Here is a 25,251-nt window from a genome sequence, read left to right on the forward strand (position 1 = left end):
CCAAGTGGCCAGTCGCCGCATTCCTCTTCACGTGACCACGGGCTGAGCCCGTACACAGGTGTACCGAGTTGGGTGCAATTGTCTCATTCCGTTGGAGAGTTATAGCCGTTTAAGTAAAGCCCGCCTCGCCCACCCCCAACGTTTTGGCGTACCGTCGCCAACGTGGATGGAAATTCCAACTGTTTCCCGATCCCTGTTGGCAGTCAGACTCCAGAGAATCTTTCTGCACCGGTTTGGGTCAGATCGGGCAAAAAACCTAGGACTAGTGTGCAAAAGTAGGTTTTTCAGAAAATCCAAAATACCCGAAAATCTCGCCAGCGCGACCACCCAATCCGAGGCATGCATCTTGTTCGGCTCGAGCCAAGGATTCCGGTGATGTAAGACACTTGGGTCTGCGACCGACGGTCGAGGAGTTACGAGCCATTTCGTACTTTTGATCGCTGCAGCGCCACCTTGGGGCCGATCGGGGCGAGCCTTGGTGAGGTTGTAGTACCGGGCCGGTCCTACCATCCCTCAGAGTTTCAAGTCTCTACCACGGACGCTTTGGTCTGCCCGCTCACTTTTAAGGCGGAATGTTGATGATCCAAAATCCCAGGTTGCACTCCAGAGTGTCGTGCTGTGCACTCTGTTGTGATCCATTTTCGGTGTCAACCAATCTGAGCTGAGCTTGTTTGCCGGCGACCTTAGACCCTCTCGCCGCGGCCCAGGTGGGCGTGGCCTTTGCCGGCTCCCCCGCCTCGGCGTCGCTGCGTCATCGCTTCTCGGCCTTTTGGCTAAGATCAAGTGTAGTATCTGTTCTTATCAGTTTAATATCTGATACGTGCCCTACCCGGGCACCACATATTAAATTGATTTTTGGTCCTGGGAGATGGCATAGGGGCTTGCTCCGTCCACTCCACGCATCGACCCGGTATTGCAGTACTTCTGGGAACGGTGCACCCTCCTAAAGTGTTCAATGAAAGAAATGTAGTGGTCTTGTGTGGCAGAAGGTGATAATGGAGCTAGTGTGAGTGGGTGTTGTAGGTGATCATGTGCTATACTAGCCTGGGTAGAATTGTGGTGTAAAAACAAGACAAAAAGGAACCCCTGTTCCTCTGTCAGTTTAACATCTGATCCGTCCACTATTCGGGGACGGCGCATTATGTACATTTATGGCTCATGGAGCCGGATGCGGAGCGTGCAAAAAAAAAAAAAAAAAAAAAAAGCCCCTTTTTTGACTGGCAAACCGCTGGTGAGGATTGGGGAGAGGGGCAGGGTGCTTCTGACTGAAGGCCTGGGAATTCATACTTACCTGGCAGGGGAGACACCATGATCAGGAAGGTGGTTCACCCAGGGCGAGGCTCGGCCATTGCACTCTGGGTTGTGCTGACCCCTGCGAATTCCCCAAATGTGGGAATCTCGACTGCATAATTTATGGTAGTGGGGGACTGCGTTCGCGCTCTCCCCTGGACAACACTGGTTAAAAGGGCAGATTGTTAAAGCTCCACTTGAGGTTCTTTTGTTTTGTTTTTTTTCTCCACTTCTTCAATATCCAGAGGCAGTCCAGAGAGTTGAACTGCGGCGGTTGCTCGAGAGATACGAAACAGTCTAGGACCGGTCTGTGTGAGGAGGGTTTTCTTTTTTCTCCTCAATTCTTCAAATAGTCTCCAATATTTGACGGACGACTTAGTTCACAGCAGTTGTCCTGGAGGCAAAGTTGTTCGGAATGAGGAGTTCTATCATGTGGTATGAAAACATTGTGCACGTGTGAAACGTCACGTGATATTCAGCCACCCATGTTGTGTTTTTTTCTGTTTACAGCGCCACCAAGTGGCCAGTCGCCGCATTCCTCTTCACGTGACCACGGGCTGAGCCCGTACACAGGTGTACCGAGTTGGGTGCAATTGTCTCATTCCGTTGGAGAGTTATAGCCGTTTAAGTAAAGCCCGCCTCGCCCACCCCCAACGTTTTGGCGTACCGTCGCCAACGTGGATGGAAATTCCAACTGTTTCCCGATCCCTGTTGGCAGTCAGACTCCAGAGAATCTTTCTGCACCGGTTTGGGTCAGATCGGGCAAAAAACCTAGGACTAGTGTGCAAAAGTAGGTTTTTCAGAAAATCCAAAATACCCGAAAATCTCGCCAGCGCGACCACCCAATCCGAGGCATGCATCTTGTTCGGCTCGAGCCAAGGATTCCGGTGATGTAAGACACTTGGGTCTGCGACCGACGGTCGAGGAGTTACGAGCCATTTCGTACTTTTGATCGCTGCAGCGCCACCTTGGGGCCGATCGGGGCGAGCCTTGGTGAGGTTGTAGTACCGGGCCGGTCCTACCATCCCTCAGAGTTTCAAGTCTCTACCACGGACGCTTTGGTCTGCCCGCTCACTTTTAAGGCGGAATGTTGATGATCCAAAATCCCAGGTTGCACTCCAGAGTGTCGTGCTGTGCACTCTGTTGTGATCCATTTTCGGTGTCAACCAATCTGAGCTGAGCTTGTTTGCCGGCGACCTTAGACCCTCTCGCCGCGGCCCAGGTGGGCGTGGCCTTTGCCGGCTCCCCCGCCTCGGCGTCGCTGCGTCATCGCTTCTCGGCCTTTTGGCTAAGATCAAGTGTAGTATCTGTTCTTATCAGTTTAATATCTGATACGTGCCCTACCCGGGCACCACATATTAAATTGATTTTTGGTCCTGGGAGATGGCATAGGGGCTTGCTCCGTCCACTCCACGCATCGACCCGGTATTGCAGTACTTCTGGGAACGGTGCACCCTCCTAAAGTGTTCAATGAAAGAAATGTAGTGGTCTTGTGTGGCAGAAGGTGATAATGGAGCTAGTGTGAGTGGGTGTTGTAGGTGATCATGTGCTATACTAGCCTGGGTAGAATTGTGGTGTAAAAACAAGACAAAAAGGAACCCCTGTTCCTCTGTCAGTTTAACATCTGATCCGTCCACTATTCGGGGACGGCGCATTATGTACATTTATGGCTCATGGAGCCGGATGCGGAGCGTGCAAAAAAAAAAAAAAAAAAAAAAAGCCCCTTTTTTGACTGGCAAACCGCTGGTGAGGATTGGGGAGAGGGGCAGGGTGCTTCTGACTGAAGGCCTGGGAATTCATACTTACCTGGCAGGGGAGACACCATGATCAGGAAGGTGGTTCACCCAGGGCGAGGCTCGGCCATTGCACTCTGGGTTGTGCTGACCCCTGCGAATTCCCCAAATGTGGGAATCTCGACTGCATAATTTATGGTAGTGGGGGACTGCGTTCGCGCTCTCCCCTGGACAACACTGGTTAAAAGGGCAGATTGTTAAAGCTCCACTTGAGGTTCTTTTGTTTTGTTTTTTTTCTCCACTTCTTCAATATCCAGAGGCAGTCCAGAGAGTTGAACTGCGGCGGTTGCTCGAGAGATACGAAACAGTCTAGGACCGGTCTGTGTGAGGAGGGTTTTCTTTTTTCTCCTCAATTCTTCAAATAGTCTCCAATATTTGACGGACGACTTAGTTCACAGCAGTTGTCCTGGAGGCAAAGTTGTTCGGAATGAGGAGTTCTATCATGTGGTATGAAAACATTGTGCACGTGTGAAACGTCACGTGATATTCAGCCACCCATGTTGTGTTTTTTTCTGTTTACAGCGCCACCAAGTGGCCAGTCGCCGCATTCCTCTTCACGTGACCACGGGCTGAGCCCGTACACAGGTGTACCGAGTTGGGTGCAATTGTCTCATTCCGTTGGAGAGTTATAGCCGTTTAAGTAAAGCCCGCCTCGCCCACCCCCAACGTTTTGGCGTACCGTCGCCAACGTGGATGGAAATTCCAACTGTTTCCCGATCCCTGTTGGCAGTCAGACTCCAGAGAATCTTTCTGCACCGGTTTGGGTCAGATCGGGCAAAAAACCTAGGACTAGTGTGCAAAAGTAGGTTTTTCAGAAAATCCAAAATACCCGAAAATCTCGCCAGCGCGACCACCCAATCCGAGGCATGCATCTTGTTCGGCTCGAGCCAAGGATTCCGGTGATGTAAGACACTTGGGTCTGCGACCGACGGTCGAGGAGTTACGAGCCATTTCGTACTTTTGATCGCTGCAGCGCCACCTTGGGGCCGATCGGGGCGAGCCTTGGTGAGGTTGTAGTACCGGGCCGGTCCTACCATCCCTCAGAGTTTCAAGTCTCTACCACGGACGCTTTGGTCTGCCCGCTCACTTTTAAGGCGGAATGTTGATGATCCAAAATCCCAGGTTGCACTCCAGAGTGTCGTGCTGTGCACTCTGTTGTGATCCATTTTCGGTTCGGTGTCAACCAATCTGAGCTGAGCTTGTTTGCCGGCGACCTTAGACCCTCTCGCCGCGGCCCAGGTGGGCGTGGCCTTTGCCGGCTCCCCCGCCTCGGCGTCGCTGCGTCATCGCTTCTCGGCCTTTTGGCTAAGATCAAGTGTAGTATCTGTTCTTATCAGTTTAATATCTGATACGTGCCCTACCCGGGCACCACATATTAAATTGATTTTTGGTCCTGGGAGATGGCATAGGGGCTTGCTCCGTCCACTCCACGCATCGACCCGGTATTGCAGTACTTCTGGGAACGGTGCACCCTCCTAAAGTGTTCAATGAAAGAAATGTAGTGGTCTTGTGTGGCAGAAGGTGATAATGGAGCTAGTGTGAGTGGGTGTTGTAGGTGATCATGTGCTATACTAGCCTGGGTAGAATTGTGGTGTAAAAACAAGACAAAAAGGAACCCCTGTTCCTCTGTCAGTTTAACATCTGATCCGTCCACTATTCGGGGACGGCGCATTATGTACATTTATGGCTCATGGAGCCGGATGCGGAGCGTGCAAAAAAAAAAAAAAAAAAAAAAGCCCCTTTTTTGACTGGCAAACCGCTGGTGAGGATTGGGGAGAGGGGCAGGGTGCTTCTGACTGAAGGCCTGGGAATTCATACTTACCTGGCAGGGGAGACACCATGATCAGGAAGGTGGTTCACCCAGGGCGAGGCTCGGCCATTGCACTCTGGGTTGTGCTGACCCCTGCGAATTCCCCAAATGTGGGAATCTCGACTGCATAATTTATGGTAGTGGGGGACTGCGTTCGCGCTCTCCCCTGGACAACACTGGTTAAAAGGGCAGATTGTTAAAGCTCCACTTGAGGTTCTTTTGTTTTGTTTTTTTTCTCCACTTCTTCAATATCCAGAGGCAGTCCAGAGAGTTGAACTGCGGCGGTTGCTCGAGAGATACGAAACAGTCTAGGACCGGTCTGTGTGAGGAGGGTTTTCTTTTTTCTCCTCAATTCTTCAAATAGTCTCCAATATTTGACGGACGACTTAGTTCACAGCAGTTGTCCTGGAGGCAAAGTTGTTCGGAATGAGGAGTTCTATCATGTGGTATGAAAACATTGTGCACGTGTGAAACGTCACGTGATATTCAGCCACCCATGTTGTGTTTTTTTCTGTTTACAGCGCCACCAAGTGGCCAGTCGCCGCATTCCTCTTCACGTGACCACGGGCTGAGCCCGTACACAGGTGTACCGAGTTGGGTGCAATTGTCTCATTCCGTTGGAGAGTTATAGCCGTTTAAGTAAAGCCCGCCTCGCCCACCCCCAACGTTTTGGCGTACCGTCGCCAACGTGGATGGAAATTCCAACTGTTTCCCGATCCCTGTTGGCAGTCAGACTCCAGAGAATCTTTCTGCACCGGTTTGGGTCAGATCGGGCAAAAAACCTAGGACTAGTGTGCAAAAGTAGGTTTTTCAGAAAATCCAAAATACCCGAAAATCTCGCCAGCGCGACCACCCAATCCGAGGCATGCATCTTGTTCGGCTCGAGCCAAGGATTCCGGTGATGTAAGACACTTGGGTCTGCGACCGACGGTCGAGGAGTTACGAGCCATTTCGTACTTTTGATCGCTGCAGCGCCACCTTGGGGCCGATAGCCTTGGTGAGGTTGTAGTACCGGGCCGGTCCTACCATCCCTCAGAGTTTCAAGTCTCTACCACGGACGCTTTGGTCTGCCCGCTCACTTTTAAGGCGGAATGTTGATGATCCAAAATCCCAGGTTGCACTCCAGAGTGTCGTGCTGTGCACTCTGTTGTGATCCATTTTCGGTGTCAACCAATCTGAGCTGAGCTTGTTTGCCGGCGACCTTAGACCCTCTCGCCGCGGCCCAGGTGGGCGTGGCCTTTGCCGGCTCCCCCGCCTCGGCGTCGCTGCGTCATCGCTTCTCGGCCTTTTGGCTAAGATCAAGTGTAGTATCTGTTCTTATCAGTTTAATATCTGATACGTGCCCTACCCGGGCACCACATATTAAATTGATTTTTGGTCCTGGGAGATGGCATAGGGGCTTGCTCCGTCCACTCCACGCATCGACCCGGTATTGCAGTACTTCTGGGAACGGTGCACCCTCCTAAAGTGTTCAATGAAAGAAATGTAGTGGTCTTGTGTGGCAGAAGGTGATAATGGAGCTAGTGTGAGTGGGTGTTGTAGGTGATCATGTGCTATACTAGCCTGGGTAGAATTGTGGTGTAAAAACAAGACAAAAAGGAACCCCTGTTCCTCTGTCAGTTTAACATCTGATCCGTCCACTATTCGGGGACGGCGCATTATGTACATTTATGGCTCATGGAGCCGGATGCGGAGCGTGCAAAAAAAAAAAAAAAAAAAAAAAGCCCCTTTTTTGACTGGCAAACCGCTGGTGAGGATTGGGGAGAGGGGCAGGGTGCTTCTGACTGAAGGCCTGGGAATTCATACTTACCTGGCAGGGGAGACACCATGATCAGGAAGGTGGTTCACCCAGGGCGAGGCTCGGCCATTGCACTCTGGGTTGTGCTGACCCCTGCGAATTCCCCAAATGTGGGAATCTCGACTGCATAATTTATGGTAGTGGGGGACTGCGTTCGCGCTCTCCCCTGGACAACACTGGTTAAAAGGGCAGATTGTTAAAGCTCCACTTGAGGTTCTTTTGTTTTTTGTTTTTTTTTCTCCACTTCTTCAATATCCAGAGGCAGTCCAGAGAGTTGAACTGCGGCGGTTGCTCGAGAGATACGAAACAGTCTAGGACCGGTCTGTGTGAGGAGGGTTTTCTTTTTTCTCCTCAATTCTTCAAATAGTCTCCAATATTTGACGGACGACTTGGTTCACAGCAGTTGTCCTGGAGGCAAAGTTGTTCGGAATGAGGAGTTCTATCATGTGCTATGAAAACATTGTGCACGTGTGAAACGTCACGTGATATACAGCCACCCATGTTGTGTTTTTTTCTGTTTACAGCGCCACCAAGTGGCCAGTCGCCGCATTCCTCTTCACGTGACCACGGGCTGAGCCCGTACACAGGTGTACCGAGTTGGGTGCAATTGTCTCATTCCGTTGGAGAGTTATAGCCGTTTAAGTAAAGCCCGCCTCGCCCACCCCCAACGTTTTGGCGTACCGTCGCCAACGTGGATGGAAATTCCAACTGTTTCCCGATCCCTGTTGGCAGTCGGACTCCAGAGAATCTTTCTGCACCGGTTTGGGTCAGATCGGGCAAAAAACCTAGGACTAGTGTGCAAAAGTAGGTTTTTCAGAAAATCCAAAATACCCGAAAATCTCGCCAGCGCGACCACCCAATCCGAGGCATGCATCTTGTTCGGCTCGAGCCAAGGATTCCGGTGATGTAAGACACTTGGGTCTGCGACCGACGGTCGAGGAGTTACGAGCCATTTCGTACTTTTGATCGCTGCAGCGCCACCTTGGGGCCGATCGGGGCGAGCCTTGGTGAGGTTGTAGTACCGGGCCGGTCCTACCATCCCTCAGAGTTTCAAGTCTCTACCACGGACGCTTTGGTCTGCCCGCTCACTTTTAAGGCGGAATGTTGATGATCCAAAATCCCAGGTTGCACTCCAGAGTGTCGTGCTGTGCACTCTGTTGTGATCCATTTTCGGTGTCAACCAATCTGAGCTGAGCTTGTTTGCCGGCGACCTTAGACCCTCTCGCCGCGGCCCAGGTGGGCGTGGCCTTTGCCGGCTCCCCCGCCTCGGCGTCGCTGCGTCATCGCTTCTCGGCCTTTTGGCTAAGATCAAGTGTAGTATCTGTTCTTATCAGTTTAATATCTGATACGTGCCCTACCCGGGCACCACATATTAAATTGATTTTTGGTCCTGGGAGATGGCATAGGGGCTTGCTCCGTCCACTCCACGCATCGACCCGGTATTGCAGTACTTCTGGGAACGGTGCACCCTCCTAAAGTGTTCAATGAAAGAAATGTAGTGGTCTTGTGTGGCAGAAGGTGATAATGGAGCTAGTGTGAGTGGGTGTTGTAGGTGATCATGTGCTATACTAGCCTGGGTAGAATTGTGGTGTAAAAACAAGACAAAAAGGAACCCCTGTTCCTCTGTCAGTTTAACATCTGATCCGTCCACTATTCGGGGACGGCGCATTATGTACATTTATGGCTCATGGAGCCGGATGCGGAGCGTGCAAAAAAAAAAAAAAAAAAAAAAAGCCCCTTTTTTGACTGGCAAACCGCTGGTGAGGATTGGGGAGAGGGGCAGGGTGCTTCTGACTGAAGGCCTGGGAATTCATACTTACCTGGCAGGGGAGACACCATGATCAGGAAGGTGGTTCACCCAGGGCGAGGCTCGGCCATTGCACTCTGGGTTGTGCTGACCCCTGCGAATTCCCCAAATGTGGGAATCTCGACTGCATAATTTATGGTAGTGGGGGACTGCGTTCGCGCTCTCCCCTGGACAACACTGGTTAAAAGGGCAGATTGTTAAAGCTCCACTTGAGGTTCTTTTGTTTTGTTTTTTTTCTCCACTTCTTCAATATCCAGAGGCAGTCCAGAGAGTTGAACTGCGGCGGTTGCTCGAGAGATACGAAACAGTCTAGGACCGGTCTGTGTGAGGAGGGTTTTCTTTTTTCTCCTCAATTCTTCAAATAGTCTCCAATATTTGACGGACGACTTAGTTCACAGCAGTTGTCCTGGAGGCAAAGTTGTTCGGAATGAGGAGTTCTATCATGTGGTATGAAAACATTGTGCACGTGTGAAACGTCACGTGATATTCAGCCACCCATGTTGTGTTTTTTTCTGTTTACAGCGCCACCAAGTGGCCAGTCGCCGCATTCCTCTTCACGTGACCACGGGCTGAGCCCGTACACAGGTGTACCGAGTTGGGTGCAATCGTCTCATTCCGTTGGAGAGTTATAGCCGTTTAAGTAAAGCCCGCCTCGCCCACCCCCAACGTTTTGGCGTACCGTCGCCAACGTGGATGGAAATTCCAACTGTTTCCCGATCCCTGTTGGCAGTCAGACTCCAGAGAATCTTTCTGCACCGGTTTGGGTCAGATCGGGCAAAAAACCTAGGACTAGTGTGCAAAAGTAGGTTTTTCAGAAAATCCAAAATACCCGAAAATCTCGCCGCGCGACCACCCAATCCGAGGCATGCATCTTGTTCGGCTCGAGCCAAGGATTCCGGTGATGTAAGACACTTGGGTCTGCGACCGACGGTCGAGGAGTTACGAGCCATTTCGTACTTTTGATCGCTGCAGCGCCACCTTGGGGCCGATCGGGGCGAGCCTTGGTGAGGTTGTAGTACCGGGCCGGTCCTACCATCCCTCAGAGTTTCAAGTCTCTACCACGGACGCTTTGGTCTGCCCGCTCACTTTTAAGGCGGAATGTTGATGATCCAAAATCCCAGGTTGCACTCCAGAGTGTCGTGCTGTGCACTCTGTTGTGATCCATTTTCGGTGTCAACCAATCTGAGCTGAGCTTGTTTGCCGGCGACCTTAGACCCTCTCGCCGCGGCCCAGGTGGGCGTGGCCTTTGCCGGCTCCCCCGCCTCGGCGTCGCTGCGTCATCGCTTCTCGGCCTTTTGGCTAAGATCAAGTGTAGTATCTGTTCTTATCAGTTTAATATCTGATACGTGCCCTACCCGGGCACCACATATTAAATTGATTTTTGGTCCTGGGAGATGGCATAGGGGCTTGCTCCGTCCACTCCACGCATCGACCCGGTATTGCAGTACTTCTGGGAACGGTGCACCCTCCTAAAGTGTTCAATGAAAGAAATGTAGTGGTCTTGTGTGGCAGAAGGTGATAATGGAGCTAGTGTGAGTGGGTGTTGTAGGTGATCATGTGCTATACTAGCCTGGGTAGAATTGTGGTGTAAAAACAAGACAAAAAGGAACCCCTGTTCCTCTGTCAGTTTAACATCTGATCCGTCCACTATTCGGGGACGGCGCATTATGTACATTTATGGCTCATGGAGCCGGATGCGGAGCGTGCAAAAAAAAAAAAAAAAAAAAAAGCCCCTTTTTTGACTGGCAAACCGCTGGTGAGGATTGGGGAGAGGGGCAGGGTGCTTCTGACTGAAGGCCTGGGAATTCATACTTACCTGGCAGGGGAGACACCATGATCAGGAAGGTGGTTCACCCAGGGCGAGGCTCGGCCATTGCACTCTGGGTTGTGCTGACCCCTGCGAATTCCCCAAATGTGGGAATCTCGACTGCATAATTTATGGTAGTGGGGGACTGCGTTCGCGCTCTCCCCTGGACAACACTGGTTAAAAGGGCAGATTGTTAAAGCTCCACTTGAGGTTCTTTTGTTTTGTTTTTTTTCTCCACTTCTTCAATATCCAGAGGCAGTCCAGAGAGTTGAACTGCGGCGGTTGCTCGAGAGATACGAAACAGTCTAGGACCGGTCTGTGTGAGGAGGGTTTTCTTTTTTCTCCTCAATTCTTCAAATAGTCTCCAATATTTGACGGACGACTTAGTTCACAGCAGTTGTCCTGGAGGCAAAGTTGTTCGGAATGAGGAGTTCTATCATGTGGTATGAAAACATTGTGCACGTGTGAAACGTCACGTGATATTCAGCCACCCATGTTGTGTTTTTTTCTGTTTACAGCGCCACCAAGTGGCCAGTCGCCGCATTCCTCTTCACGTGACCACGGGCTGAGCCCGTACACAGGTGTACCGAGTTGGGTGCAATTGTCTCATTCCGTTGGAGAGTTATAGCCGTTTAAGTAAAGCCCGCCTCGCCCACCCCCAACGTTTTGGCGTACCGTCGCCAACGTGGATGGAAATTCCAACTGTTTCCCGATCCCTGTTGGCAGTCAGACTCCAGAGAATCTTTCTGCACCGGTTTGGGTCAGATCGGGCAAAAAACCTAGGACTAGTGTGCAAAAGTAGGTTTTTCAGAAAATCCAAAATACCCGAAAATCTCGCCAGCGCGACCACCCAATCCGAGGCATGCATCTTGTTCGGCTCGAGCCAAGGATTCCGGTGATGTAAGACACTTGGGTCTGCGACCGACGGTCGAGGAGTTACGAGCCATTTCGTACTTTTGATCGCTGCAGCGCCACCTTGGGGCCGATCGGGGCGAGCCTTGGTGAGGTTGTAGTACCGGGCCGGTCCTACCATCCCTCAGAGTTTCAAGTCTCTACCACGGACGCTTTGGTCTGCCCGCTCACTTTTAAGGCGGAATGTTGATGATCCAAAATCCCAGGTTGCACTCCAGAGTGTCGTGCTGTGCACTCTGTTGTGATCCATTTTCGGTGTCAACCAATCTGAGCTGAGCTTGTTTGCCGGCGACCTTAGACCCTCTCGCCGCGGCCCAGGTGGGCGTGGCCTTTGCCGGCTCCCCCGCCTCGGCGTCGCTGCGTCATCGCTTCTCGGCCTTTTGGCTAAGATCAAGTGTAGTATCTGTTCTTATCAGTTTAATATCTGATACGTGCCCTACCCGGGCACCACATATTAAATTGATTTTTGGTCCTGGGAGATGGCATAGGGGCTTGCTCCGTCCACTCCACGCATCGACCCGGTATTGCAGTACTTCTGGGAACGGTGCACCCTCCTAAAGTGTTCAATGAAAGAAATGTAGTGGTCTTGTGTGGCAGAAGGTGATAATGGAGCTAGTGTGAGTGGGTGTTGTAGGTGATCATGTGCTATACTAGCCTGGGTAGAATTGTGGTGTAAAAACAAGACAAAAAGGAACCCCTGTTCCTCTGTCAGTTTAACATCTGATCCGTCCACTATTCGGGGACGGCGCATTATGTACATTTATGGCTCATGGAGCCGGATGCGGAGCGTGCAAAAAAAAAAAAAAAAAAAAAAAGCCCCTTTTTTGACTGGCAAACCGCTGGTGAGGATTGGGGAGAGGGGCAGGGTGCTTCTGACTGAAGGCCTGGGAATTCATACTTACCTGGCAGGGGAGACACCATGATCAGGAAGGTGGTTCACCCAGGGCGAGGCTCGGCCATTGCACTCTGGGTTGTGCTGACCCCTGCGAATTCCCCAAATGTGGGAATCTCGACTGCATAATTTATGGTAGTGGGGGACTGCGTTCGCGCTCTCCCCTGGACAACACTGGTTAAAAGGGCAGATTGTTAAAGCTCCACTTGAGGTTCTTTTGTTTTGTTTTTTTTCTCCACTTCTTCAATATCCAGAGGCAGTCCAGAGAGTTGAACTGCGGCGGTTGCTCGAGAGATACGAAACAGTCTAGGACCGGTCTGTGTGAGGAGGGTTTTCTTTTTTCTCCTCAATTCTTCAAATAGTCTCCAATATTTGACGGACGACTTAGTTCACAGCAGTTGTCCTGGAGGCAAAGTTGTTCGGAATGAGGAGTTCTATCATGTGGTATGAAAACATTGTGCACGTGTGAAACGTCACGTGATATTCAGCCACCCATGTTGTGTTTTTTTCTGTTTACAGCGCCACCAAGTGGCCAGTCGCCGCATTCCTCTTCACGTGACCACGGGCTGAGCCCGTACACAGGTGTACCGAGTTGGGTGCAATTGTCTCATTCCGTTGGAGAGTTATAGCCGTTTAAGTAAAGCCCGCCTCGCCCACCCCCAACGTTTTGGCGTACCGTCGCCAACGTGGATGGAAATTCCAACTGTTTCCCGATCCCTGTTGGCAGTCAGACTCCAGAGAATCTTTCTGCACCGGTTTGGGTCAGATCGGGCAAAAAACCTAGGACTAGTGTGCAAAAGTAGGTTTTTCAGAAAATCCAAAATACCCGAAAATCTCGCCAGCGCGACCACCCAATCCGAGGCATGCATCTTGTTCGGCTCGAGCCAAGGATTCCGGTGATGTAAGACACTTGGGTCTGCGACCGACGGTCGAGGAGTTACGAGCCATTTCGTACTTTTGATCGCTGCAGCGCCACCTTGGGGCCGATCGGGGCGAGCCTTGGTGAGGTTGTAGTACCGGGCCGGTCCTACCATCCCTCAGAGTTTCAAGTCTCTACCACGGACGCTTTGGTCTGCCCGCTCACTTTTAAGGCGGAATGTTGATGATCCAAAATCCCAGGTTGCACTCCAGAGTGTCGTGCTGTGCACTCTGTTGTGATCCATTTTCGGTGTCAACCAATCTGAGCTGAGCTTGTTTGCCGGCGACCTTAGACCCTCTCGCCGCGGCCCAGGTGGGCGTGGCCTTTGCCGGCTCCCCCGCCTCGGCGTCGCTGCGTCATCGCTTCTCGGCCTTTTGGCTAAGATCAAGTGTAGTATCTGTTCTTATCAGTTTAATATCTGATACGTGCCCTACCCGGGCACCACATATTAAATTGATTTTTGGTCCTGGGAGATGGCATAGGGGCTTGCTCCGTCCACTCCACGCATCGACCCGGTATTGCAGTACTTCTGGGAACGGTGCACCCTCCTAAAGTGTTCAATGAAAGAAATGTAGTGGTCTTGTGTGGCAGAAGGTGATAATGGAGCTAGTGTGAGTGGGTGTTGTAGGTGATCATGTGCTATACTAGCCTGGGTAGAATTGTGGTGTAAAAACAAGACAAAAAGGAACCCCTGTTCCTCTGTCAGTTTAACATCTGATCCGTCCACTATTCGGGGACGGCGCATTATGTACATTTATGGCTCATGGAGCCGGATGCGGAGCGTGCAAAAAAAAAAAAAAAAAAAAAAAGCCCCTTTTTTGACTGGCAAACCGCTGGTGAGGATTGGGGAGAGGGGCAGGGTGCTTCTGACTGAAGGCCTGGGAATTCATACTTACCTGGCAGGGGAGACACCATGATCAGGAAGGTGGTTCACCCAGGGCGAGGCTCGGCCATTGCACTCTGGGTTGTGCTGACCCCTGCGAATTCCCCAAATGTGGGAATCTCGACTGCATAATTTATGGTAGTGGGGGACTGCGTTCGCGCTCTCCCCTGGACAACACTGGTTAAAAGGGCAGATTGTTAAAGCTCCACTTGAGGTTCTTTTGTTTTGTTTTTTTTCTCCACTTCTTCAATATCCAGAGGCAGTCCAGAGAGTTGAACTGCGGCGGTTGCTCGAGAGATACGAAACAGTCTAGGACCGGTCTGTGTGAGGAGGGTTTTCTTTTTTCTCCTCAATTCTTCAAATAGTCTCCAATATTTGACGGACGACTTAGTTCACAGCAGTTGTCCTGGAGGCAAAGTTGTTCGGAATGAGGAGTTCTATCATGTGGTATGAAAACATTGTGCACGTGTGAAACGTCACGTGATATTCAGCCACCCATGTTGTGTTTTTTTCTGTTTACAGCGCCACCAAGTGGCCAGTCGCCGCATTCCTCTTCACGTGACCACGGGCTGAGCCCGTACACAGGTGTACCGAGTTGGGTGCAATTGTCTCATTCCGTTGGAGAGTTATAGCCGTTTAAGTAAAGCCCGCCTCGCCCACCCCCAACGTTTTGGCGTACCGTCGCCAACGTGGATGGAAATTCCAACTGTTTCCCGATCCCTGTTGGCAGTCAGACTCCAGAGAATCTTTCTGCACCGGTTTGGGTCAGATCGGGCAAAAAACCTAGGACTAGTGTGCAAAAGTAGGTTTTTCAGAAAATCCAAAATACCCGAAAATCTCGCCAGCGCGACCACCCAATCCGAGGCATGCATCTTGTTCGGCTCGAGCCAAGGATTCCGGTGATGTAAGACACTTGGGTCTGCGACCGACGGTCGAGGAGTTACGAGCCATTTCGTACTTTTGATCGCTGCAGCGCCACCTTGGGGCCGATCGGGGCGAGCCTTGGTGAGGTTGTAGTACCGGGCCGGTCCTACCATCCCTCAGAGTTTCAAGTCTCTACCACGGACGCTTTGGTCTGCCCGCTCACTTTTAAGGCGGAATGTTGATGATCCAAAATCCCAGGTTGCACTCCAGAGTGTCGTGCTGTGCACTCTGTTGTGATCCATTTTCGGTGTCAACCAATCTGAGCTGAGCTTGTTTGCCGGCGACCTTAGACCCTCTCGCCGCGGCCCAGGTGGGCGTGGCCTTTGCCGGCTCCCCCGCCTCGGCGTCGCTGCGTCATCGCTTCTCGGCCTTTTGGCTAAGATCAAGTGTAGTATCTGTTCTTATCAGTTTAATATCTGATACGTGCCCTACCCGGGCACCACATATTAAATTGATTTTTGGTCCTGGGAGATGGCATAGGGGCTTGCTCCGTCCACTCTCGACCCGGTATTGCAGTACTTCTGGGAACGGTGCACCCTCCTAAAGTGTTCAATGAAAGAAATGTAGTGGTCTTGTGTGGCAGAAGGTGATAATGGAGCTAGTGTGAGTGGGTGTTGTAGGTGATCATGTGCTATACTAGCCTGGGTAGAATTGTGGTGTAAAAACAAGACAAAAAGGAACCCCTGTTCCTCTGTCAGTTTAACATCTGATCCGTCCACTATTCGGGGACGGCGCATTATGTACATTTATGGCTCATGGAGCCGGATGCGGAGCGTGCAAAAAAAAAAAAAAAAAAAAAAAGCCCCTTTTTTGACTGGCAAACCGCTGGTGAGGATTGGGGAGAGGGGCAGGGTGCTTCTGACTGAAGGCCTGGGAATTCATACTTACCTGGCAGGGGAGACACCATGATCAGGAAGGTGGTTCACCCAGGGCGAGGCTCGGCCATTGCACTCTGGGTTGTGCTGACCCCTGCGAATTCCCCAAATGTGGGAATCTCGACTGCATAATTTATGGTAGTGGGGGACTGCGTTCGCGCTCTCCCCTGGACAACACTGGTTAAAAGGGCAGATTGTTAAAGCTCCACTTGAGGTTCTTTTGTTTTGTTTTTTTTCTCCACTTCTTCAATATCCAGAGGCAGTCCAGAGAGTTGAACTGCGGCGGTTGCTCGAGAGATACGAAACAGTCTAGGACCGGTCTGTGTGAGGAGGGTTTTCTTTTTTCTCCTCAATTCTTCAAATAGTCTCCAATATTTGACGGACGACTTAGTTCACAGCAGTTGTCCTGGAGGCAAAGTTGTTCGGAATGAGGAGTTCTATCATGTGGTATGAAAACATTGTGCACGTGTGAAACGTCACGTGATATTCAGCCACCCATGTTGTGTTTTTTTCTGTTTACAGCGCCACCAAGTGGCCAGTCGCCGCATTCCTCTTCACGTGACCACGGGCTGAGCCCGTACACAGGTGTACCGAGTTGGGTGCAATTGTCTCATTCCGTTGGAGAGTTATAGCCGTTTAAGTAAAGCCCGCCTCGCCCACCCCCAACGTTTTGGCGTACCGTCGCCAACGTGGATGGAAATTCCAACTGTTTCCCGATCCCTGTTGGCAGTCAGACTCCAGAGAATCTTTCTGCACCGGTTTGGGTCAGATCGGGCAAAAAACCTAGGACTAGTGTGCAAAAGTAGGTTTTTCAGAAAATCCAAAATACCCGAAAATCTCGCCAGCGCGACCACCCAATCCGAGGCATGCATCTTGTTCGGCTCGAGCCAAGGATTCCGGTGATGTAAGACACTTGGGTCTGCGACCGACGGTCGAGGAGTTACGAGCCATTTCGTACTTTTGATCGCTGCAGCGCCACCTTGGGGCCGATCGGGGCGAGCCTTGGTGAGGTTGTAGTACCGGGCCGGTCCTACCATCCCTCAGAGTTTCAAGTCTCTACCACGGACGCTTTGGTCTGCCCGCTCACTTTTAAGGCGGAATGTTGATGATCCAAAATCCCAGGTTGCACTCCAGAGTGTCGTGCTGTGCACTCTGTTGTGATCCATTTTCGGTGTCAACCAATCTGAGCTGAGCTTGTTTGCCGGCGACCTTAGACCCTCTCGCCGCGGCCCAGGTGGGCGTGGCCTTTGCCGGCTCCCCCGCCTCGGCGTCGCTGCGTCATCGCTTCTCGGCCTTTTGGCTAAGATCAAGTGTAGTATCTGTTCTTATCAGTTTAATATCTGATACGTGCCCTACCCGGGCACCACATATTAAATTGATTTTTGGTCCTGGGAGATGGCATAGGGGCTTGCTCCGTCCACTCCACGCATCGACCCGGTATTGCAGTACTTCTGGGAACGGTGCACCCTCCTAAAGTGTTCAATGAAAGAAATGTAGTGGTCTTGTGTGGCAGAAGGTGATAATGGAGCTAGTGTGAGTGGGTGTTGTAGGTGATCATGTGCTATACTAGCCTGGGTAGAATTGTGGTGTAAAAACAAGACAAAAAGGAACCCCTGTTCCTCTGTCAGTTTAACATCTGATCCGTCCACTATTCGGGGACGGCGCATTATGTACATTTATGGCTCATGGAGCCGGATGCGGAGCGTGCAAAAAAAAAAAAAAAAAAAAAAAGCCCCTTTTTTGACTGGCAAACCGCTGGTGAGGATTGGGGAGAGGGGCAGGGTGCTTCTGACTGAAGGCCTGGGAATTCATACTTACCTGGCAGGGGAGACACCATGATCAGGAAGGTGGTTCACCCAGGGCGAGGCTCGGCCATTGCACTCTGGGTTGTGCTGACCCCTGCGAATTCCCCAAATGTGGGAATCTCGACTGCATAATTTATGGTAGTGGGGGACTGCGTTCGCGCTCTCCCCTGGACAACACTGGTTAAAAGGGCAGATTGTTAAAGCTCCACTTGAGGTTCTTTTGTTTTTTGTTTTTTTTCTCCACTTCTTCAATATCCAGAGGCAGTCCAGAGAGTTGAACTGCGGCGGTTGCTCGAGAGATACGAAACAGTCTAGGACCGGTCTGTGTGAGGAGGGTTTTCTTTTTTCTCCTCAATTCTTCAAATAGTCTCCAATATTTGACGGACGACTTGGTTCACAGCAGTTGTCCTGGAGGCAAAGTTGTTCGGAATGAGGAGTTCTATCATGTGCTATGAAAACATTGTGCACGTGTGAAACGTCACGTGATATACAGCCACCCATGTTGTGTTTTTTTCTGTTTACAGCGCCACCAAGTGGCCAGTCGCCGCATTCCTCTTCACGTGACCACGGGCTGAGCCCGTACACAGGTGTACCGAGTTGGGTGCAATTGTCTCATTCCGTTGGAGAGTTATAGCCGTTTAAGTAAAGCCCGCCTCGCCCACCCCCAACGTTTTGGCGTACCGTCGCCAACGTGGATGGAAATTCCAACTGTTTCCCGATCCCTGTTGGCAGTCGGACTCCAGAGAATCTTTCTGCACCGGTTTGGGTCAGATCGGGCAAAAAACCTAGGACTAGTGTGCAAAAGTAGGTTTTTCAGAAAATCCAAAATACCCGAAAATCTCGCCAGCGCGACCACCCAATCCGAGGCATGCATCTTGTTCGGCTCGAGCCAAGGATTCCGGTGATGTAAGACACTTGGGTCTGCGACCGACGGTCGAGGAGTTACGAGCCATTTCGTACTTTTGATCGCTGCAGCGCCACCTTGGGGCCGATCGGGGCGAGCCTTGGTGAGGTTGTAGTACCGGGCCGGTCCTACCATCCCTCAGAGTTTCAAGTCTCTACCACGGACGCTTTGGTCTGCCCGCTCACTTTTAAGGCGGAATGTTGATGATCCAAAATCCCAGGTTGCACTCCAGAGTGTCGTGCTGTGCACTCTGTTGTGATCCATTTTCGGTGTCAACCAATCTGAGCTGAGCTTGTTTGCCGGCGACCTTAGACCCTCTCGCCGCGGCCCAGGTGGGCGTGGCCTTTGCCGGCTCCCCCGCCTCGGCGTCGCTGCGTCATCGCTTCTCGGCCTTTTGGCTAAGATCAAGTGTAGTATCTGTTCTTATCAGTTTAATATCTGATACGTGCCCTACCCGGGCACCACATATTAAATTGATTTTTGGTCCTGGGAGATGGCATAGGGGCTTGCTCCGTCCACTCCACGCATCGACCCGGTATTGCAGTACTTCTGGGAACGGTGCACCCTCCTAAAGTGTTCAATGAAAGAAATGTAGTGGTCTTGTGTGGCAGAAGGTGATAATGGAGCTAGTGTGAGTGGGTGTTGTAGGTGATCATGTGCTATACTAGCCTGGGTAGAATTGTGGTGTAAAAACAAGACAAAAAGGAACCCCTGTTCCTCTGTCAGTTTAACATCTGATCCGTCCACTATTCGGGGACGGCGCATTATGTACATTTATGGCTCATGGAGCCGGATGCGGAGCGTGCAAAAAAAAAAAAAAAAAAAAAAAGCCCCTTTTTTGACTGGCAAACCGCTGGTGAGGATTGGGGAGAGGGGCAGGGTGCTTCTGACTGAAGGCCTGGGAATTCATACTTACCTGGCAGGGGAGACACCATGATCAGGAAGGTGGTTCACCCAGGGCGAGGCTCGGCCATTGCACTCTGGGTTGTGCTGACCCCTGCGAATTCCCCAAATGTGGGAATCTCGACTGCATAATTTATGGTAGTGGGGGACTGCGTTCGCGCTCTCCCCTGGACAACACTGGTTAAAAGGGCAGATTGTTAAAGCTCCACTTGAGGTTCTTTTGTTTTGTTTTTTTTCTCCACTTCTTCAATATCCAGAGGCAGTCCAGAGAGTTGAACTGCGGCGGTTGCTCGAGAGATACGAAACAGTCTAGGACCGGTCTGTGTGAGGAGGGTTTTCTTTTTTCTCCTCAATTCTTCAAATAGTCTCCAATATTTGACGGACGACTTAGTTCACAGCAGTTGTCCTGGAGGCAAAGTTGTTCGGAATGAGGAGTTCTATCATGTGGTATGAAAACATTGTGCACGTGTGAAACGTCACGTGATATTCAGCCACCCATGTTGTGTTTTTTTCTGTTTACAGCGCCACCAAGTGGCCAGTCGCCGCATTCCTCTTCACGTGACCACGGGCTGAGCCCGTACACAGGTGTACCGAGTTGGGTGCAATCGTCTCATTCCGTTGGAGAGTTATAGCCGTTTAAGTAAAGCCCGCCTCGCCCACCCCCAACGTTTTGGCGTACCGTCGCCAACGTGGATGGAAATTCCAACTGTTTCCCGATCCCTGTTGGCAGTCAGACTCCAGAGAATCTTTCTGCACCGGTTTGGGTCAGATCGGGCAAAAAACCTAGGACTAGTGTGCAAAAGTAGGTTTTTCAGAAAATCCAAAATACCCGAAAATCTCGCCGCGCGACCACCCAATCCGAGGCATGCATCTTGTTCGGCTCGAGCCAAGGATTCCGGTGATGTAAGACACTTGGGTCTGCGACCGACGGTCGAGGAGTTACGAGCCATTTCGTACTTTTGATCGCTGCAGCGCCACCTTGGGGCCGATCGGGGCGAGCCTTGGTGAGGTTGTAGTACCGGGCCGGTCCTACCATCCCTCAGAGTTTCAAGTCTCTACCACGGACGCTTTGGTCTGCCCGCTCACTTTTAAGGCGGAATGTTGATGATCCAAAATCCCAGGTTGCACTCCAGAGTGTCGTGCTGTGCACTCTGTTGTGATCCATTTTCGGTGTCAACCAATCTGAGCTGAGCTTGTTTGCCGGCGACCTTAGACCCTCTCGCCGCGGCCCAGGTGGGCGTGGCCTTTGCCGGCTCCCCCGCCTCGGCGTCGCTGCGTCATCGCTTCTCGGCCTTTTGGCTAAGATCAAGTGTAGTATCTGTTCTTATCAGTTTAATATCTGATACGTGCCCTACCCGGGCACCACATATTAAATTGATTTTTGGTCCTGGGAGATGGCATAGGGGCTTGCTCCGTCCACTCCACGCATCGACCCGGTATTGCAGTACTTCTGGGAACGGTGCACCCTCCTAAAGTGTTCAATGAAAGAAATGTAGTGGTCTTGTGTGGCAGAAGGTGATAATGGAGCTAGTGTGAGTGGGTGTTGTAGGTGATCATGTGCTATACTAGCCTGGGTAGAATTGTGGTGTAAAAACAAGACAAAAAGGAACCCCTGTTCCTCTGTCAGTTTAACATCTGATCCGTCCACTATTCGGGGACGGCGCATTATGTACATTTATGGCTCATGGAGCCGGATGCGGAGCGTGCAAAAAAAAAAAAAAAAAAAAAAGCCCCTTTTTTGACTGGCAAACCGCTGGTGAGGATTGGGGAGAGGGGCAGGGTGCTTCTGACTGAAGGCCTGGGAATTCATACTTACCTGGCAGGGGAGACACCATGATCAGGAAGGTGGTTCACCCAGGGCGAGGCTCGGCCATTGCACTCTGGGTTGTGCTGACCCCTGCGAATTCCCCAAATGTGGGAATCTCGACTGCATAATTTATGGTAGTGGGGGACTGCGTTCGCGCTCTCCCCTGGACAACACTGGTTAAAAGGGCAGATTGTTAAAGCTCCACTTGAGGTTCTTTTGTTTTGTTTTTTTTCTCCACTTCTTCAATATCCAGAGGCAGTCCAGAGAGTTGAACTGCGGCGGTTGCTCGAGAGATACGAAACAGTCTAGGACCGGTCTGTGTGAGGAGGGTTTTCTTTTTTCTCCTCAATTCTTCAAATAGTCTCCAATATTTGACGGACGACTTAGTTCACAGCAGTTGTCCTGGAGGCAAAGTTGTTCGGAATGAGGAGTTCTATCATGTGGTATGAAAACATTGTGCACGTGTGAAACGTCACGTGATATTCAGCCACCCATGTTGTGTTTTTTTCTGTTTACAGCGCCACCAAGTGGCCAGTCGCCGCATTCCTCTTCACGTGACCACGGGCTGAGCCCGTACACAGGTGTACCGAGTTGGGTGCAATTGTCTCATTCCGTTGGAGAGTTATAGCCGTTTAAGTAAAGCCCGCCTCGCCCACCCCCAACGTTTTGGCGTACCGTCGCCAACGTGGATGGAAATTCCAACTGTTTCCCGATCCCTGTTGGCAGTCAGACTCCAGAGAATCTTTCTGCACCGGTTTGGGTCAGATCGGGCAAAAAACCTAGGACTAGTGTGCAAAAGTAGGTTTTTCAGAAAATCCAAAATACCCGAAAATCTCGCCAGCGCGACCACCCAATCCGAGGCATGCATCTTGTTCGGCTCGAGCCAAGGATTCCGGTGATGTAAGACACTTGGGTCTGCGACCGACGGTCGAGGAGTTACGAGCCATTTCGTACTTTTGATCGCTGCAGCGCCACCTTGGGGCCGATCGGGGCGAGCCTTGGTGAGGTTGTAGTACCGGGCCGGTCCTACCATCCCTCAGAGTTTCAAGTCTCTACCACGGACGCTTTGGTCTGCCCGCTCACTTTTAAGGCGGAATGTTGATGATCCAAAATCCCAGGTTGCACTCCAGAGTGTCGTGCTGTGCACTCTGTTGTGATCCATTTTCGGTGTCAACCAATCTGAGCTGAGCTTGTTTGCCGGCGACCTTAGACCCTCTCGCCGCGGCCCAGGTGGGCGTGGCCTTTGCCGGCTCCCCCGCCTCGGCGTCGCTGCGTCATCGCTTCTCGGCCTTTTGGCTAAGATCAAGTGTAGTATCTGTTCTTATCAGTTTAATATCTGATACGTGCCCTACCCGGGCACCACATATTAAATTGATTTTTGGTCCTGGGAGATGGCATAGGGGCTTGCTCCGTCCACTCCACGCATCGACCCGGTATTGCAGTACTTCTGGGAACGGTGCACCCTCCTAAAGTGTTCAATGAAAGAAATGTAGTGGTCTTGTGTGGCAGAAGGTGATAATGGAGCTAGTGTGAGTGGGTGTTGTAGGTGATCATGTGCTATACTAGCCTGGGTAGAATTGTGGTGTAAAAACAAGACAAAAAGGAACCCCTGTTCCTCTGTCAGTTTAACATCTGATCCGTCCACTATTCGGGGACGGCGCATTATGTACATTTATGGCTCATGGAGCCGGATGCGGAGCGTGCAAAAAAAAAAAAAAAAAAAAAAAGCCCCTTTTTTGACTGGCAAACCGCTGGTGAGGATTGGGGAGAGGGGCAGGGTGCTTCTGACTGAAGGCCTGGGAATTCATACTTACCTGGCAGGGGAGACACCATGATCAGGAAGGTGGTTCACCCAGGGCGAGGCTCGGCCATTGCACTCTGGGTTGTGCTGACCCCTGCGAATTCCCCAAATGTGGGAATCTCGACTGCATAATTTATGGTAGTGGGGGACTGCGTTCGCGCTCTCCCCTGGACAACACTGGTTAAAAGGGCAGATTGTTAAAGCTCCACTTGAGGTTCTTTTGTTTTGTTTTTTTTCTCCACTTCTTCAATATCCAGAGGCAGTCCAGAGAGTTGAACTGCGGCGGTTGCTCGAGAGATACGAAACAGTCTAGGACCGGTCTGTGTGAGGAGGGTTTTCTTTTTTCTCCTCAATTCTTCAAATAGTCTCCAATATTTGACGGACGACTTAGTTCACAGCAGTTGTCCTGGAGGCAAAGTTGTTCGGAATGAGGAGTTCTATCATGTGGTATGAAAACATTGTGCACGTGTGAAACGTCACGTGATATTCAGCCACCCATGTTGTGTTTTTTTCTGTTTACAGCGCCACCAAGTGGCCAGTCGCCGCATTCCTCTTCACGTGACCACGGGCTGAGCCCGTACACAGGTGTACCGAGTTGGGTGCAATCGTCTCATTCCGTTGGAGAGTTATAGCCGTTTAAGTAAAGCCCGCCTCGCCCACCCCCAACGTTTTGGCGTACCGTCGCCAACGTGGATGGAAATTCCAACTGTTTCCCGATCCCTGTTGGCAGTCAGACTCCAGAGAATCTTTCTGCACCGGTTTGGGTCAGATCGGGCAAAAAACCTAGGACTAGTGTGCAAAAGTAGGTTTTTCAGAAAATCCAAAATACCCGAAAATCTCGCCGCGCGACCACCCAATCCGAGGCATGCATCTTGTTCGGCTCGAGCCAAGGATTCCGGTGATGTAAGACACTTGGGTCTGCGACCGACGGTCGAGGAGTTACGAGCCATTTCGTACTTTTGATCGCTGCAGCGCCACCTTGGGGCCGATCGGGGCGAGCCTTGGTGAGGTTGTAGTACCGGGCCGGTCCTACCATCCCTCAGAGTTTCAAGTCTCTACCACGGACGCTTTGGTCTGCCCGCTCACTTTTAAGGCGGAATGTTGATGATCCAAAATCCCAGGTTGCACTCCAGAGTGTCGTGCTGTGCACTCTGTTGTGATCCATTTTCGGTGTCAACCAATCTGAGCTGAGCTTGTTTGCCGGCGACCTTAGACCCTCTCGCCGCGGCCCAGGTGGGCGTGGCCTTTGCCGGCTCCCCCGCCTCGGCGTCGCTGCGTCATCGCTTCTCGGCCTTTTGGCTAAGATCAAGTGTAGTATCTGTTCTTATCAGTTTAATATCTGATACGTGCCCTACCCGGGCACCACATATTAAATTGATTTTTGGTCCTGGGAGATGGCATAGGGGCTTGCTCCGTCCACTCCACGCATCGACCCGGTATTGCAGTACTTCTGGGAACGGTGCACCCTCCTAAAGTGTTCAATGAAAGAAATGTAGTGGTCTTGTGTGGCAGAAGGTGATAATGGAGCTAGTGTGAGTGGGTGTTGTAGGTGATCATGTGCTATACTAGCCTGGGTAGAATTGTGGTGTAAAAACAAGACAAAAAGGAACCCCTGTTCCTCTGTCAGTTTAACATCTGATCCGTCCACTATTCGGGGACGGCGCATTATGTACATTTATGGCTCATGGAGCCGGATGCGGAGCGTGCAAAAAAAAAAAAAAAAAAAAAAAGCCCCTTTTTTGACTGGCAAACCGCTGGTGAGGATTGGGGAGAGGGGCAGGGTGCTTCTGACTGAAGGCCTGGGAATTCATACTTACCTGGCAGGGGAGACACCATGATCAGGAAGGTGGTTCACCCAGGGCGAGGCTCGGCCATTGCACTCTGGGTTGTGCTGACCCCTGCGAATTCCCCAAATGTGGGAATCTCGACTGCATAATTTATGGTAGTGGGGGACTGCGTTCGCGCTCTCCCCTGGACAACACTGGTTAAAAGGGCAGATTGTTAAAGCTCCACTTGAGGTTCTTTTGTTTTGTTTTTTTTCTCCACTTCTTCAATATCCAGAGGCAGTCCAGAGAGTTGAACTGCGGCGGTTGCTCGAGAGATACGAAACAGTCTAGGACCGGTCTGTGTGAGGAGGGTTTTCTTTTTTCTCCTCAATTCTTCAAATAGTCTCCAATATTTGACGGACGACTTAGTTCACAGCAGTTGTCCTGGAGGCAAAGTTGTTCGGAATGAGGAGTTCTATCATGTGGTATGAAAACATTGTGCACGTGTGAAACGTCACGTGATATTCAGCCACCCATGTTGTGTTTTTTTCTGTT

The 25,251-nt window shown here is 51.1% G+C and overlaps 28 non-coding genes across 28 annotated transcripts; all 28 read left to right on the forward strand.

Moving 5' to 3' along the window:
• The first annotated feature begins 753 nt into the window (after window positions 1-753).
• LOC148996766 (U2 spliceosomal RNA) lies at window positions 754-944 on the forward strand. Its single transcript, XR_016149088.1, has one exon. It is a non-coding gene; the product is annotated as a U2 spliceosomal RNA (small nuclear RNA).
• Window positions 945-1,283: 339 nt separating this feature from the next.
• Window positions 1,284-1,448, forward strand: LOC148996767 (U1 spliceosomal RNA). Its single transcript, XR_016150482.1, has one exon. It is a non-coding gene; the product is annotated as a U1 spliceosomal RNA (small nuclear RNA).
• Window positions 1,449-2,558: 1,110 nt separating this feature from the next.
• LOC148996768 (U2 spliceosomal RNA) lies at window positions 2,559-2,749 on the forward strand. The gene has a single exon (XR_016149089.1). It is a non-coding gene; the product is annotated as a U2 spliceosomal RNA (small nuclear RNA).
• A 339-nt stretch (window positions 2,750-3,088) lies between these two features.
• Window positions 3,089-3,253, forward strand: LOC148996769 (U1 spliceosomal RNA). The gene has a single exon (XR_016150483.1). It is a non-coding gene; the product is annotated as a U1 spliceosomal RNA (small nuclear RNA).
• A 1,115-nt stretch (window positions 3,254-4,368) lies between these two features.
• Window positions 4,369-4,559, forward strand: LOC148996770 (U2 spliceosomal RNA). The gene has a single exon (XR_016149091.1). It is a non-coding gene; the product is annotated as a U2 spliceosomal RNA (small nuclear RNA).
• Window positions 4,560-4,897: 338 nt separating this feature from the next.
• Window positions 4,898-5,062, forward strand: LOC148996771 (U1 spliceosomal RNA). The gene has a single exon (XR_016150484.1). It is a non-coding gene; the product is annotated as a U1 spliceosomal RNA (small nuclear RNA).
• A 1,103-nt stretch (window positions 5,063-6,165) lies between these two features.
• On the forward strand, window positions 6,166-6,356 carry LOC148996772 (U2 spliceosomal RNA). Its single transcript, XR_016149093.1, has one exon. It is a non-coding gene; the product is annotated as a U2 spliceosomal RNA (small nuclear RNA).
• A 339-nt stretch (window positions 6,357-6,695) lies between these two features.
• On the forward strand, window positions 6,696-6,860 carry LOC148996773 (U1 spliceosomal RNA). The gene has a single exon (XR_016150486.1). It is a non-coding gene; the product is annotated as a U1 spliceosomal RNA (small nuclear RNA).
• A 1,113-nt stretch (window positions 6,861-7,973) lies between these two features.
• On the forward strand, window positions 7,974-8,164 carry LOC148996774 (U2 spliceosomal RNA). Its single transcript, XR_016149094.1, has one exon. It is a non-coding gene; the product is annotated as a U2 spliceosomal RNA (small nuclear RNA).
• A 339-nt stretch (window positions 8,165-8,503) lies between these two features.
• On the forward strand, window positions 8,504-8,668 carry LOC148996775 (U1 spliceosomal RNA). Its single transcript, XR_016150487.1, has one exon. It is a non-coding gene; the product is annotated as a U1 spliceosomal RNA (small nuclear RNA).
• Window positions 8,669-9,777: 1,109 nt separating this feature from the next.
• On the forward strand, window positions 9,778-9,968 carry LOC148996776 (U2 spliceosomal RNA). The gene has a single exon (XR_016149095.1). It is a non-coding gene; the product is annotated as a U2 spliceosomal RNA (small nuclear RNA).
• A 338-nt stretch (window positions 9,969-10,306) lies between these two features.
• LOC148996777 (U1 spliceosomal RNA) lies at window positions 10,307-10,471 on the forward strand. Its single transcript, XR_016150488.1, has one exon. It is a non-coding gene; the product is annotated as a U1 spliceosomal RNA (small nuclear RNA).
• Window positions 10,472-11,581: 1,110 nt separating this feature from the next.
• LOC148996778 (U2 spliceosomal RNA) lies at window positions 11,582-11,772 on the forward strand. Its single transcript, XR_016149098.1, has one exon. It is a non-coding gene; the product is annotated as a U2 spliceosomal RNA (small nuclear RNA).
• Window positions 11,773-12,111: 339 nt separating this feature from the next.
• On the forward strand, window positions 12,112-12,276 carry LOC148996779 (U1 spliceosomal RNA). Its single transcript, XR_016150490.1, has one exon. It is a non-coding gene; the product is annotated as a U1 spliceosomal RNA (small nuclear RNA).
• Window positions 12,277-13,386: 1,110 nt separating this feature from the next.
• Window positions 13,387-13,577, forward strand: LOC148996780 (U2 spliceosomal RNA). The gene has a single exon (XR_016149100.1). It is a non-coding gene; the product is annotated as a U2 spliceosomal RNA (small nuclear RNA).
• A 339-nt stretch (window positions 13,578-13,916) lies between these two features.
• On the forward strand, window positions 13,917-14,081 carry LOC148996781 (U1 spliceosomal RNA). Its single transcript, XR_016150492.1, has one exon. It is a non-coding gene; the product is annotated as a U1 spliceosomal RNA (small nuclear RNA).
• Window positions 14,082-15,191: 1,110 nt separating this feature from the next.
• LOC148996782 (U2 spliceosomal RNA) lies at window positions 15,192-15,376 on the forward strand. The gene has a single exon (XR_016149376.1). It is a non-coding gene; the product is annotated as a U2 spliceosomal RNA (small nuclear RNA).
• A 339-nt stretch (window positions 15,377-15,715) lies between these two features.
• Window positions 15,716-15,880, forward strand: LOC148996783 (U1 spliceosomal RNA). Its single transcript, XR_016150493.1, has one exon. It is a non-coding gene; the product is annotated as a U1 spliceosomal RNA (small nuclear RNA).
• A 1,110-nt stretch (window positions 15,881-16,990) lies between these two features.
• LOC148996784 (U2 spliceosomal RNA) lies at window positions 16,991-17,181 on the forward strand. Its single transcript, XR_016149101.1, has one exon. It is a non-coding gene; the product is annotated as a U2 spliceosomal RNA (small nuclear RNA).
• A 339-nt stretch (window positions 17,182-17,520) lies between these two features.
• LOC148996785 (U1 spliceosomal RNA) lies at window positions 17,521-17,685 on the forward strand. The gene has a single exon (XR_016150494.1). It is a non-coding gene; the product is annotated as a U1 spliceosomal RNA (small nuclear RNA).
• Window positions 17,686-18,797: 1,112 nt separating this feature from the next.
• LOC148996786 (U2 spliceosomal RNA) lies at window positions 18,798-18,988 on the forward strand. The gene has a single exon (XR_016149103.1). It is a non-coding gene; the product is annotated as a U2 spliceosomal RNA (small nuclear RNA).
• Window positions 18,989-19,327: 339 nt separating this feature from the next.
• On the forward strand, window positions 19,328-19,492 carry LOC148996787 (U1 spliceosomal RNA). Its single transcript, XR_016150495.1, has one exon. It is a non-coding gene; the product is annotated as a U1 spliceosomal RNA (small nuclear RNA).
• A 1,109-nt stretch (window positions 19,493-20,601) lies between these two features.
• On the forward strand, window positions 20,602-20,792 carry LOC148996788 (U2 spliceosomal RNA). The gene has a single exon (XR_016149106.1). It is a non-coding gene; the product is annotated as a U2 spliceosomal RNA (small nuclear RNA).
• Window positions 20,793-21,130: 338 nt separating this feature from the next.
• Window positions 21,131-21,295, forward strand: LOC148996789 (U1 spliceosomal RNA). The gene has a single exon (XR_016150496.1). It is a non-coding gene; the product is annotated as a U1 spliceosomal RNA (small nuclear RNA).
• Window positions 21,296-22,405: 1,110 nt separating this feature from the next.
• LOC148996790 (U2 spliceosomal RNA) lies at window positions 22,406-22,596 on the forward strand. Its single transcript, XR_016149109.1, has one exon. It is a non-coding gene; the product is annotated as a U2 spliceosomal RNA (small nuclear RNA).
• Window positions 22,597-22,935: 339 nt separating this feature from the next.
• On the forward strand, window positions 22,936-23,100 carry LOC148996791 (U1 spliceosomal RNA). Its single transcript, XR_016150497.1, has one exon. It is a non-coding gene; the product is annotated as a U1 spliceosomal RNA (small nuclear RNA).
• A 1,109-nt stretch (window positions 23,101-24,209) lies between these two features.
• Window positions 24,210-24,400, forward strand: LOC148996792 (U2 spliceosomal RNA). The gene has a single exon (XR_016149111.1). It is a non-coding gene; the product is annotated as a U2 spliceosomal RNA (small nuclear RNA).
• Window positions 24,401-24,739: 339 nt separating this feature from the next.
• Window positions 24,740-24,904, forward strand: LOC148996793 (U1 spliceosomal RNA). Its single transcript, XR_016150498.1, has one exon. It is a non-coding gene; the product is annotated as a U1 spliceosomal RNA (small nuclear RNA).
• Window positions 24,905-25,251: the final 347 nt, after the last annotated feature.

This window comes from Pimephales promelas, chromosome 2 (genome assembly GCF_988280905.1).
Source record: "Pimephales promelas chromosome 2, fPimPro1.hap1.1, whole genome shotgun sequence".
In the NCBI taxonomy this organism is placed as follows: domain Eukaryota; kingdom Metazoa; phylum Chordata; class Actinopteri; order Cypriniformes; family Leuciscidae; genus Pimephales; species Pimephales promelas.